Here is a 10,827-nt window from a genome sequence, read left to right on the forward strand (position 1 = left end):
GATATAGATGATGATGTAGAGAGAGATACAGAAGAAATGGATGAAAAAAATGCAAACAAATAACGAAGATAAAGGAAACAGGCCATTGGTAGCTGTGGGCTGGGTGAAAAGGAGTTACAGACAATGAGACTCAACAAGACGACTGAAGTTAGTACGACTTGGGTCGGGGAGGGATGGAGAGAGAGGGAATGCAAGAGCTACTTTGAAGAGGTTCATTAAGCTCTTCTAGCGCTCAGCCAGTCAGGAGGAAACTTAAGTGACTCTTATTTAAATAATAAATCCCCAGTGGCCTGGTCATACATATTGGACTTCAATGTCAATATGGAAGTGTTTTATGGGAATGTGTTCCAGGTGCAAAAGGAACCTGAAGCATGGACGTATATTGCTCCATGTGAGATGAAGCTTCACACACATCTTTTAAAAATGGAGTACTGTGAATGTGCACACCATCCTTGCACAAGGGCGTGCTAATCTTCTCTAACTTGTTCCAGTTTCAATGTCAGTGCTGCTGAAGCAAGCTGACACAATAAGCTCACGTTTCCTCTTTTGCAGTCAAGCGAAAGTGTCTCAGTGTGTGTGCAGCACCAGAAAGAGGCGTAACTGAGAGGTCTGATGGCAACAGGTTATATCTAATCACAGTAATGCTTCTGGAAGGATACCTTTAGCAGTAACACCAGTCTTCGCACAGTACCAAACAGATCAGCAAAGAGCTGTTACTGGATGTGTAGCGTAGTATCGAACAAACAGCTTCATGTGGAATTTTTAAGGAAGATCACACTGCATGAAAATTGGCTCTTCCACCCCCACACCAACCATCAAGTACATAACTCCAATTTCATTTAATAGATACAAAATGCTGGAGTAACCCAGCGGGACAGGCAACAGCTCTGGAGAGAAGGAATGGGTGATGTTTCAGGTCAAGGCCCTTCTTCAGACTCCTCTTCAGTCTGGCTGAAGAAGGGTCTTGACCTGAAACGTCACCCATTCCTTCTCTCCAGAGATGCTGCCTGTCCCGCTGGGTTACTCCAGCATTTTGTGTCATTCTTTGGTGTAAAGCAGCATCTGCAGTTCCATCCTACCAATTTCATTATTGCTGTTGTGTAATCCCTGCTTTACCAATCCTCCCATGTCCACATACACTGGCCATTGATCCACCAAAATGTATGTCTTTAGAATGTGGGAGAGTGTGAGGAAGCTCTCAAGGTGAACGTGGAAAGCCTAGAGAGAGAGAGAGCGAGAGCCCAGAGTGGAGATCATAGCCAGCTTTGTGAATCTATGGGCTGGCATGTCACGCTGTGCCACCGCATTGCCCTGAATGTTGACAGACTACCTCTCAACTAACTGTGGTGACACGGTGGCGCAGCGGTAGAGTTGCTGCCTTACAGCGTCAGAGACCCGGGTACAATCCCGACTAAGGGTGCTGTCGGCATGGAGTTTGTACGGTCTCCCCATGACTGCATGTGTTTCTCTGGGATGTCTGGTTTCATCCCACACTCAAAATACATACAGGTTTGTAGGCCAATTGGCTTGGTATAAATATAAATTGTCCCTGGTGTGCATAGGATAGTGTTAGTGTGCGGGGATCACTGGTCGGTGCAGACCCGGTGGGCCGAAAGGCATCTTTCTGCGTTACATCTCTAAAGTAAGCTAAGCTGTGGGATCATTGGGAGAGGGTAGGGAAATTGTATAAATCTCCGCAATGCTCCAAAATGCATATGGCCATGTGGTCTCTGATATCCAGGTATCTTCCTTCAGCTGTCCTTTGGCAATTACCAGCTTGTTGTGTCTATCTTCGGATTAAACCAGCATCAGCAGTTCCTTCCTACACAGAACAAGTTCACATGGCACCCAATGTGCTTAAGGAGATCAGAGAAAAATGACTCCCCATAGTTTTCTGTGTCTCTAACTCACCCATCAGGTCTGGAGCCTGCTGAGCTGCTGGGGTTCATCGAGTGTGCGGCCCTGTGGTGAACAGCCCGCGAGCCTGTCTGTGGAGGAGACAGAAATACTGGCCTGGATGTCTCAGCTTGATGCAGGTTTCAGTTCAGGTCAAGATTGAACCTCAGTTCAGTTTAGTTTATTGTTATTTATACCAAGGTAGGGGAAAAGCTTTTTGTTGCGTGCTAACCAGTCAGCGGAAAGACATACATAGAAACATAGAAACATAGAAATTAGGTGCAGGAGTAGGCCATTCGGCCCTTCGAGCCTGCACCGCCATTCAATATGATCATGGCTGATCATCCAACTCAGTATCCCGTACCTGCCTTCTCTCCGTACCCCCTGATCCCCTTAGCCACAAGGGCCACATCTAACTCCCTCTTAAATACAGCCAATGAACTGGCCTCGACTACCCTCTGCGGCAGAGAGTTCCAGAGATTCACCACTCTCTGTGTGAAAAAGTTCTTCTCATCTCGGTTTTAAAGGATTTCCCCTTTATCCTTAAGCTGTGACCATACATGATTACAATCAAGCCATTTACAGTATACAGTTACATTATAAGAGATCAACGTTTAGTGCAAGGTAAAGCCAGCAAAGTCCGATCAAGGATAGTCCGAGGGTCACCAAAGAGATAGATAGTAGTTCAGCACTGCTCTCTGCTTTTGGTAGGATGATTCAGTTGCCTGATAACAGCTGGGAAAAACTGTCCCCGATTCCGGAGGTGTGCATTTGCCTGATGGGACAGGGAAGAAGGGGGAGTATCCAGGGTGCGACTCATCCTCGATTATACTGCTGGCCTTGCCGAGGCAGTGTGAGGTTTGATTGATTTTGCAAACCTGTGAGCAATTCGGGAATTCATCCTACAGAGTGGTGAATGTTATGAGGAAAATATTTAATTGGAATCTGAGCAGTAACTTTTTCACACAAAGGGTGGTGGGTGTATGAAACAGGCTGTCAGATGAGGTAGTTGAGGCAGGGACTATCCCGATGTTTAAGGAACAGTTAGACAGGTACATGGATAGGACATGTCTGGAGGGATAGGGACCAAACACTGGCAGGTGGGACTAGTGTAGCTGGGACATTGTTGGTCAATGTGGTCAAGTTGGGCCTGTTTCCACACTGTATCACTCTATGACTCTATGAGTGGCATGCCAGATGGTAGTGACCTGGACCTGGAGTGGGTGGGGGGGGGGGGGGGGTGGGGGGGGGGGGGGGGGGGGGGGGGTTAGGAAGGCAGGGTACAAGGTGCTCACTAAAATAATGCAGAGATGGCCGTGAGCAAGTTAACAATGGCGGTCCAGTGGTGTAGCTGCTGTACAGCTCCAGCAACCCAGGTTCAATTCTAACCTTTGGTGCTATCTGTTTGCAATTTCTCTGCCTGACCACCTAGTCAGACGTGCAGGTTGCGGGGTTAATGGGCCACTGTAAATCGCCCAGGTGTGGGGGGTTGATGGAAATGTGGGGAAGATTATGCGTGATTAGTGCAAGTAGGTGTGTGTGATGGTTGGTGCCAACTCGATAGGTGGAAGGGGCTGATTGCATTCTGTAGGACGATTACTTCAGAATTGTCCCAGCTGTACTAGTCCCACCTGCCTGCGTTTGGTCCAAATCCCTCTGAGGATATGAGGCGTCTAGTCTAAGTTGACAATTTCTCATAGAGACAAAGAACGAAGACCTGCAGACCATAAGCAATGTGCTGGGGTTGAGTTATTGAACAATTGTATTTGAGATGGCTGATCCTTTCGTGGTACAAGACGAAGATGATTTACATCATTGACGTTGGCCATGGTAGATTTGATGGGCCGAATGGCCTAATTCTACTCCTATACCCTGTGAACTTGTGACTTCCAAGTGAGGTCATGCCTCAAGTTTTCCTATCCCCTGACTGTCAGTCCGAAGAAGCGTCTCGACTCGAAACATCACCTATTCCTTATCTCCAGAGAAGCTGCCCAAACCTGCTGAGTTTCTATGTCTATCTTTGGTGTAAACCAGCATCTGCAGTTCCTTCCTATACATATGAAGTAAGGTCCATGTTTCTCAGGGGTTCATTCTAAAGCTTTAATGGCGGATGGCAGTGTTGTGCATGGGATCAGGTTACTAGACAATTTTATTTTATGTGTGTTATGTGCAAGTCTCATTTTCTCATTCACTGTGCTGAAAGAGTCAGCAATAACTTGGAGCCCTGCCTCAGAACATGAACATGCACAAGATTTGTTGCTGCCTCTACTAATCACATTTATCAGTACTTGGTCATGAGCCTATTATCTCTGCTGTGATCAAACTAATGTCAGCCTAGGCCGAAGCCATCTCGCGCTTGATAAACACTCTAACTCCCACTCCCATTCCCACACTGACCTTTCTGACCTGGGCCCCCTCCACAGTCAGAGTGAGGCCCAATGCAAATTGGAGGAACAGCACCTCATATTTCGCTTGGGCAGCTTACACCCCCAGTAGTATGAAAATTGACTTATCTAACTCCAAGTAACCCTTGCTTTCCCTCTCTCTCCATCCCTCTCCCACCCTGGTCCTCTGACTTGTTTCACTGTCCTGATTAATTTTGCTTTGTTGTCACCTTTCCCTCTGGGAACAATGAACCGTTGATCATTGTCTGTTACTCCAGCATTTTGTGTTGATCTATAATGTTTTATTAAGTTATACCTAGATGTCCTTGTTCTTAAAACCTATGCTCTGTCTAATGAAGGGGAACACCATGTCTGTAATAGAAACATAGAAACATAGAAATTAAGTGCAGGAGTAGGCCATTCGGCCCTTCAAGCCTGCACCGCCATTCAATATGATCATGGCTGATCATCCAACTCAGTATCCCGTACCTGCCTTCTCTCCATGCCCCCTGATCCCCTTAGCCACAAGTTCCACATCTAACTCCCTCTTAAATATAGCCACTGTACTGGCCTCTACTACCCTCTGAGGCAGAGAGTTCCAGAGATTCACCACTCTCTGTGTGTAAAAAGTTCTTCTTATCTCGTTTTTAAAGGATTTCCCCCTTATCCTTAAGCTGTGACCCCTTGTCCTGGACTTCCCCAACATCGGGAACAATCTTCCTGCATCTAGCCTGTCCAACCCCTTAAGAATTTTGTACATTTCTATAAGATCCCCTCTCCATCTCCTAAATTCTAGAGAGTATAAACCAAGTCTATCCAGTCTTTCTTCATAAGACAGTCCTGACATCCCAGGAATCAGTCTGGTGAACCGTCTCTGCACTCCCTCTATGGCAATAATGTCCTTCCTCAGATTTGGAGACTAAAACTGTACGCAATACTCCAGGTGTGGTCTCACCAAGACCCTGTATAACTGCAGTAGAACCTCCCTGCTCCTATACTCAAATCCTTTTGCAATGAAAGCTAACACACCATTCGCTTTCTTTACTGCCTGCCATGAATGTTTACCATCCTGCTTGTGCTGTCAATGTAGAGATCTTTGGGTTTGTACACCAAGGTCCCTTGGTTTCCTAATACTCCCTAGGGCTTTCCAAAATGCATTGCCTCACATTGATCAGGATCAAATTTAATCTGCTAATGTTCTACCCAATTTACCTGATCAATATCATTCTGCAGCTGAAGACCACACTCCTCATTATTTACAGCACCACATTCCTGTGTCATCTGCAGACTTACTAATCATACCTACTACATTCACACCTATGTTGTGAATGTTTATAATAATCAGCAAGGGTTCCAGCAACAGCCTCGGAGGTACGCCACTGGTCACTGGCTTCCGACCACAAAAGCAACTCTTCACCATTACTCTCTGCCTTATATTAGTCAAGAGTCAAGAGTGTTTTATTGTCATGTGTCCCTGTGTCCCAGATAGAACAATGAAATTCTTACTTGCAGCAGCACAACAAAGTATGTAAACATAGTACATTGTAAACAATATAATAAATGAGAAAAAAAGTACTGTGTGTGTATAGATACACATACTCATATATACACATACAGTATAAATGTACACATATATACATGTACATATATTACCAAGCAAATTTGGCATTCGATTTTCCTACCTGCCTGGGATCCCATGGATTGTTAACCCTTTGGATCAGCTATCCATGTGGGGGTTTTTATGTGCAGAAGATTTTTATTTCTCGTTAAAATACAGCAAGGAATCTCTAAACGGTTCTAGCTGGCTGCACCACTGCAGTGGTCTCTATTAGAGACGGGAATTCCACTGGTACATGACCTCCATCACAATTGATCTTTGACCCAGAGAAATGGGTCAGCATCAGGAAGGAACAAAGGGACACCGGAAGTCCTGCCGCTTTACTACTCCGCCCCAAAGAGAGGAATCCAGCCTTGCATTCAGGTCAAAGTAGTTTGGTTGTCCAGTGGGAATTGGCCCTATTCAATAGTTGATTCCAGTTTATCCTTAACTGTTCCCAACTTGTAGTTTTTAGTTTTTAGTTCAAGTGTTTAGAGAGTCACGAGTCCCAGACAGAACAATGAAATTCTTACTAGTTTTAGAGATACAGTGAAGAAATAGGCCCTTCAGTCCACAGTCCCCACACACCAGTGATCCCCGCACATTAACACTACCCTACACATACAGTCAGAATATAGAAGAGAGATCGAGCAACTGTCCATATGGTGCCAGCGCAATAACCTGTCTCTCAACACCAGCAAAACCAAGGAACTGATTGTGGACTTTGGAAGGAGTAGGAGGGGGACCCACAGCCCCATTTATATCAACGGGTCGATGGTTGAAAGGGTCAAGAACTTCAAGTTCCTGGTCCAAGAACACTAACGCAATTATCAAAAAAGCTCATCAGCGCCTCTACTTCCTGAGAAGATTACGAAGAGTCGGATAGTCAATGAAGACTCTCTCTAACTTCTACAGGTGCACAGTAGAGAGCATGCTGCCAGTTTGCATCGTGGCTTGGTTCGGCAATTTGAGCGCCCTGGAGAGGAAAAGATTACAAAAAGTAGTAAACACTGCCCAGTCCATCATCGGCTCTGACCTTCCTTCCATCGAGGGGATTTATCACAGTCGCTGCCTCAAAAAGGCTGGCAGTATCATCAAAGACCCACACCATCCTGGCCACACACTCATCTCCCTGCTACCTTCAGGTAGAAGGTACAGGAGCCTGAAGATTGCAATAACCAGGTTCAGGAATAGCTGCTTCCCCACAGCCATCAGGCTATTAAACCTGACTCGGACAAAACACTGATTATTAACAACCACTTTCTGTTATTTGCACTTTACCAGTTTATTTATTTATGTGTGTATATATTTATATCATGGTATATGGACACATTTATCTGTTTTGTAGTAAATGCTTACTATTTTCTGTGTCCTTAAGCAAAGCAAGAATTTCATTGTCCTATACAGGGACACATGACAATAAACACACTTGAACTTGAACTTGAACACTAGGGACAATTTACTTATACCAAGCCAATTAACCGACAAACATTTGAAGTGTGGGAGGAAACCGACGATCTCAGGGAAAGCCCATGCGGTCATGGGGAGAACGTACAAACTCCACATAGACAGCACCTGTAGTCGGGATCGAACCCGGGTCTCCGGCGCTGCAAGCGCTGTAAGGCAGGAACTCTACCAGCGTGCCACCGTGCCGCCCTAATTATAGATTAGACCTTCAGAACATTTATGTTCATAGGTTCATAAGTGATAGGAGCAGAATTAGGCCATTCGGCCCATCAAGTCCACTCCGCCATTCAATCATTGCTGATCTATCTCTCCCTCCTAGCCCCATTCTCCTGCCTTCTCCCCATAACCCATGGGCCTTTATTCTGTCATGGGAGAGCTGTTTTGTGGCTTTGTAGGACAATTCAATCACTTGCCACTGGGGCCCACTCCACACGCTACAGGAAGGAAACAGACTGTCATTCTCAATTGTTCTGAGAATTTGCTGCTCTATGTGTTCCCAGCACAACTCTCAATGTGATTGTGATCAAGATGGGTAGTATGAAGCTCCTGCTGATCACCTCACTTGTTCTATCCTGATTTCACTGTCCCCAGGTTTAGAGGTGATCGAGGTTCCACAAACGTAAGGGCAAAGTCGTGCTCTTGTTTGTCCGTCTGTTCATTTTTAGTTTAGTTTAAATACACAGCATGGAATCAGATCCTCTGACCCACCAGGTCTATGCCAAACATTGATCAGCCGTTCAAAAGTTATCCGACTTTCATATTAATTCCCTACACACTCGGGGCAATTTACAGACTCACCAACCTGCATATCTGTGGGATGTGTGAGGAAACCAAGCACTGAAGGAATCCCGTGTGGGAAGGAACTGCAGATGCTGGTTTAACCATATAACTATATAATATAACAATTATAGCACAAAACCTCGATCATCTCTAAACATCTCGGCCCTTCTAGTCCATGCCGAACACTTACTCTCACCTAGTCCCATCTACCTGCACTGAGACTATAACCCTCCATTTCTTTCCTGTCCAAATACCTATCCAATTTATTTTTGAATGATAAAATCAAACCTGCCTCCACCACTTCCACCGGAAGTATCTGAATGGTGGCCGATTAGGAAAAGGGGAGATGCAACGAGACCTGGGCGTCATGGTATACCAGTCATTGAAAAGTAGGCATGCAGGTGCAGCAGGCAGTGAGGAAAGCGAATGGTATGTTAGCATTCATAGCAAAAGGATTTGAGTATAAGAGCCGGGAGGTTCTACTGCAGTTGTACAGGGTCTTGGTGAGACCACACCTGGAGTATTGCGTACAGTTTTGACTCCTAATCTGAGGAAAGACATTCTTGCCATAGAGGGAGTACAGAGAAGGTTCACCAGACTGATTCCTGGGATGGCAGGGCTTTCATATGAGGAAAGACTGGATAGACTCGGCTTGTACACATTGGAATTGAGAAGACTGAGGGGAGGATCTTATGGAAACTTACAAAATTCTTAAGGGGTTGGACAGGCTAGATGCAGGAAGATTATTCCCGATGTTGGGGAAGTCCAAAACTAGGGGTCACAGTTTAAGGATAAGGGGGAAGACTTTTAGGACCGAGATGAGGAAATCATTTTTCACACAGAGAGTGGTGAATCTGTGGAATTCTCTGCCACAGAAGGTAGTTGAGGCCAGTTCATTGGCTATATTTAAGGGGGAGTTAGATGTGGCCCTTGTGGCTAAAGGGATCAGGGGGTATGGAGAGAAGGCAGGGATGGAATACTGAGTTGGATGATCAGCCATGATCATATCAAATGGCGGTGCAGGCTCGAAGGGCTGAATGGCCTACTCCTGCACCTATTGTCGATGTTTCTATGTTTCTAAGTTCATTCCACACAGCTACCACTCTCTGAGTAAAGACGTTCCCCCTCATGTTACCCCTAAACTTTTGTCCCTTCATTCTCAAGAAGCTGATTATACCGAAGATGGACACAAAATGCTGGAGTAACTCAGCGGGACAGGCAGCATCTTTGAAGAAAAGAAATGGGTGAAGTTTCCAGTTGAGACCCTTCTTTAGACTGAGAGTCAGGGAAAAGGGAAAGGAGAGATATGAAAAGGAACAAAGAACAAGTGAGTGAAAAGTATGAACAGAACAAATCAAAGCCAGCATTGTTGATTAAGGAAAGGTGGAGCACACAATGGTCCATTGCTGGCTGTGGCAAGAGGTGACAACTAGAGGGTAGGAACAGATACGCACAGATTTCTGTCATTTCAAGTAACCCTTGTATTCCTTCTCTCTCTGTTTCTCCCCACCCTAGTCGTCCTGCTAGTTTCACTGTCCCTAGGTTTAGAGTTTCATTGGTCGTGTCCCCTCATTATCATTTTTTCCACAGCCAACAATGGACCATTGTGGACTTTATCTCGTTACAAGGAAATATGGACAATGGGATAGTCACAGCCTCAACTACCTCCTCTGGCAGCTTGTTCCATACATCCACATATTGTGTGAAAAAGTTACCCCTCTGATTCCTATTAAATCTTTTCCCCTTCACCTTGAACCTATGTCCTCTGGTCCTCGATTCCCCTACTCTGGGCAAAAGACTCTGTGCATCTACCCAATCTATTCCTCTCATCATATGGGGAGAAGGCAGGAATGGGGTACTGATTGTGGATGATCAGCCATGATCACATTGAATGGCAGTGCTGGCTCGAAGGGCCAAATGGCCTACTCCTGCTCCTATTGTCTATTGTCTATATAGGCTCAACTTGCCCATGCGGGCCAGTGTACCCCATTTACACCAGTCCCACCTGCCTGCGTTTGGCCCATATCTCTCTAAACAGACCCTATCCATGTGCATATCCAAATGCCTTTTGCATGTTGTTAAAGTACCTGCCTCAACTACCTCTTCTGGCACATACCAACCACCACTGTATCTAGTGTTCAAGAAGGAACTGCAGATGCTGGAAGATCGAAGGTACACAAAAATGCTGGAGAAACTCGGCGGGTGCAGCAGCATCTATGGAGCAAAAGAAATAGGCGACGTTTCGGGCCGAAACCCTTCTTCAGCCCCACTGTATCTAGTTTAGTTTAGTTTAGAGATAGAAACATAGAAATTAGGTGCAGGAGTAGGCCATTCGGCCCTTCGAGCCTGCACCGCCATTTAATATGATCATGGCTGATCATCCAACTCAGTATCCCGTACCTGCCTTCTCTCCATACCCTCTGATCCCCTTGGCCACAAGGGCCACATCTAACTCCCTCTTAAATATAGCCAATGAACTGGCCTCAACTACCCTCTGTGGCAGAGAGTTCCAGAGATTCACCACTCTCTGTGTGAAAAAAGTTCTCCTCATCTCGGTTTTAAAGGATTTCCCCCTTATCCTTAAGCTGTGACCCCTTGTCCTGCACTTCCCCAACATCGGGAACAATCTTCCTGCACCTAGCCTGTCCAACCCCTTAAGATACAGTATGGAAACAGGCCCTTTTGCCCACTGAGTCTGCACCG

General features: G+C 45.7%; 1 pseudogene; it reads right to left on the reverse strand.

Moving 5' to 3' along the window:
- Positions 1-419: 419 nt before the first annotated feature.
- Positions 420-517, reverse strand: LOC129703131 (U6 spliceosomal RNA; annotated as a pseudogene).
- Between the last annotated feature and the right edge of the window lie 10,310 nt (positions 518-10,827).

Source organism: Leucoraja erinacea, chromosome 13, assembly GCF_028641065.1.
Source record: "Leucoraja erinacea ecotype New England chromosome 13, Leri_hhj_1, whole genome shotgun sequence".
Taxonomy (NCBI): Eukaryota; Metazoa; Chordata; class Chondrichthyes; order Rajiformes; family Rajidae; genus Leucoraja; species Leucoraja erinaceus.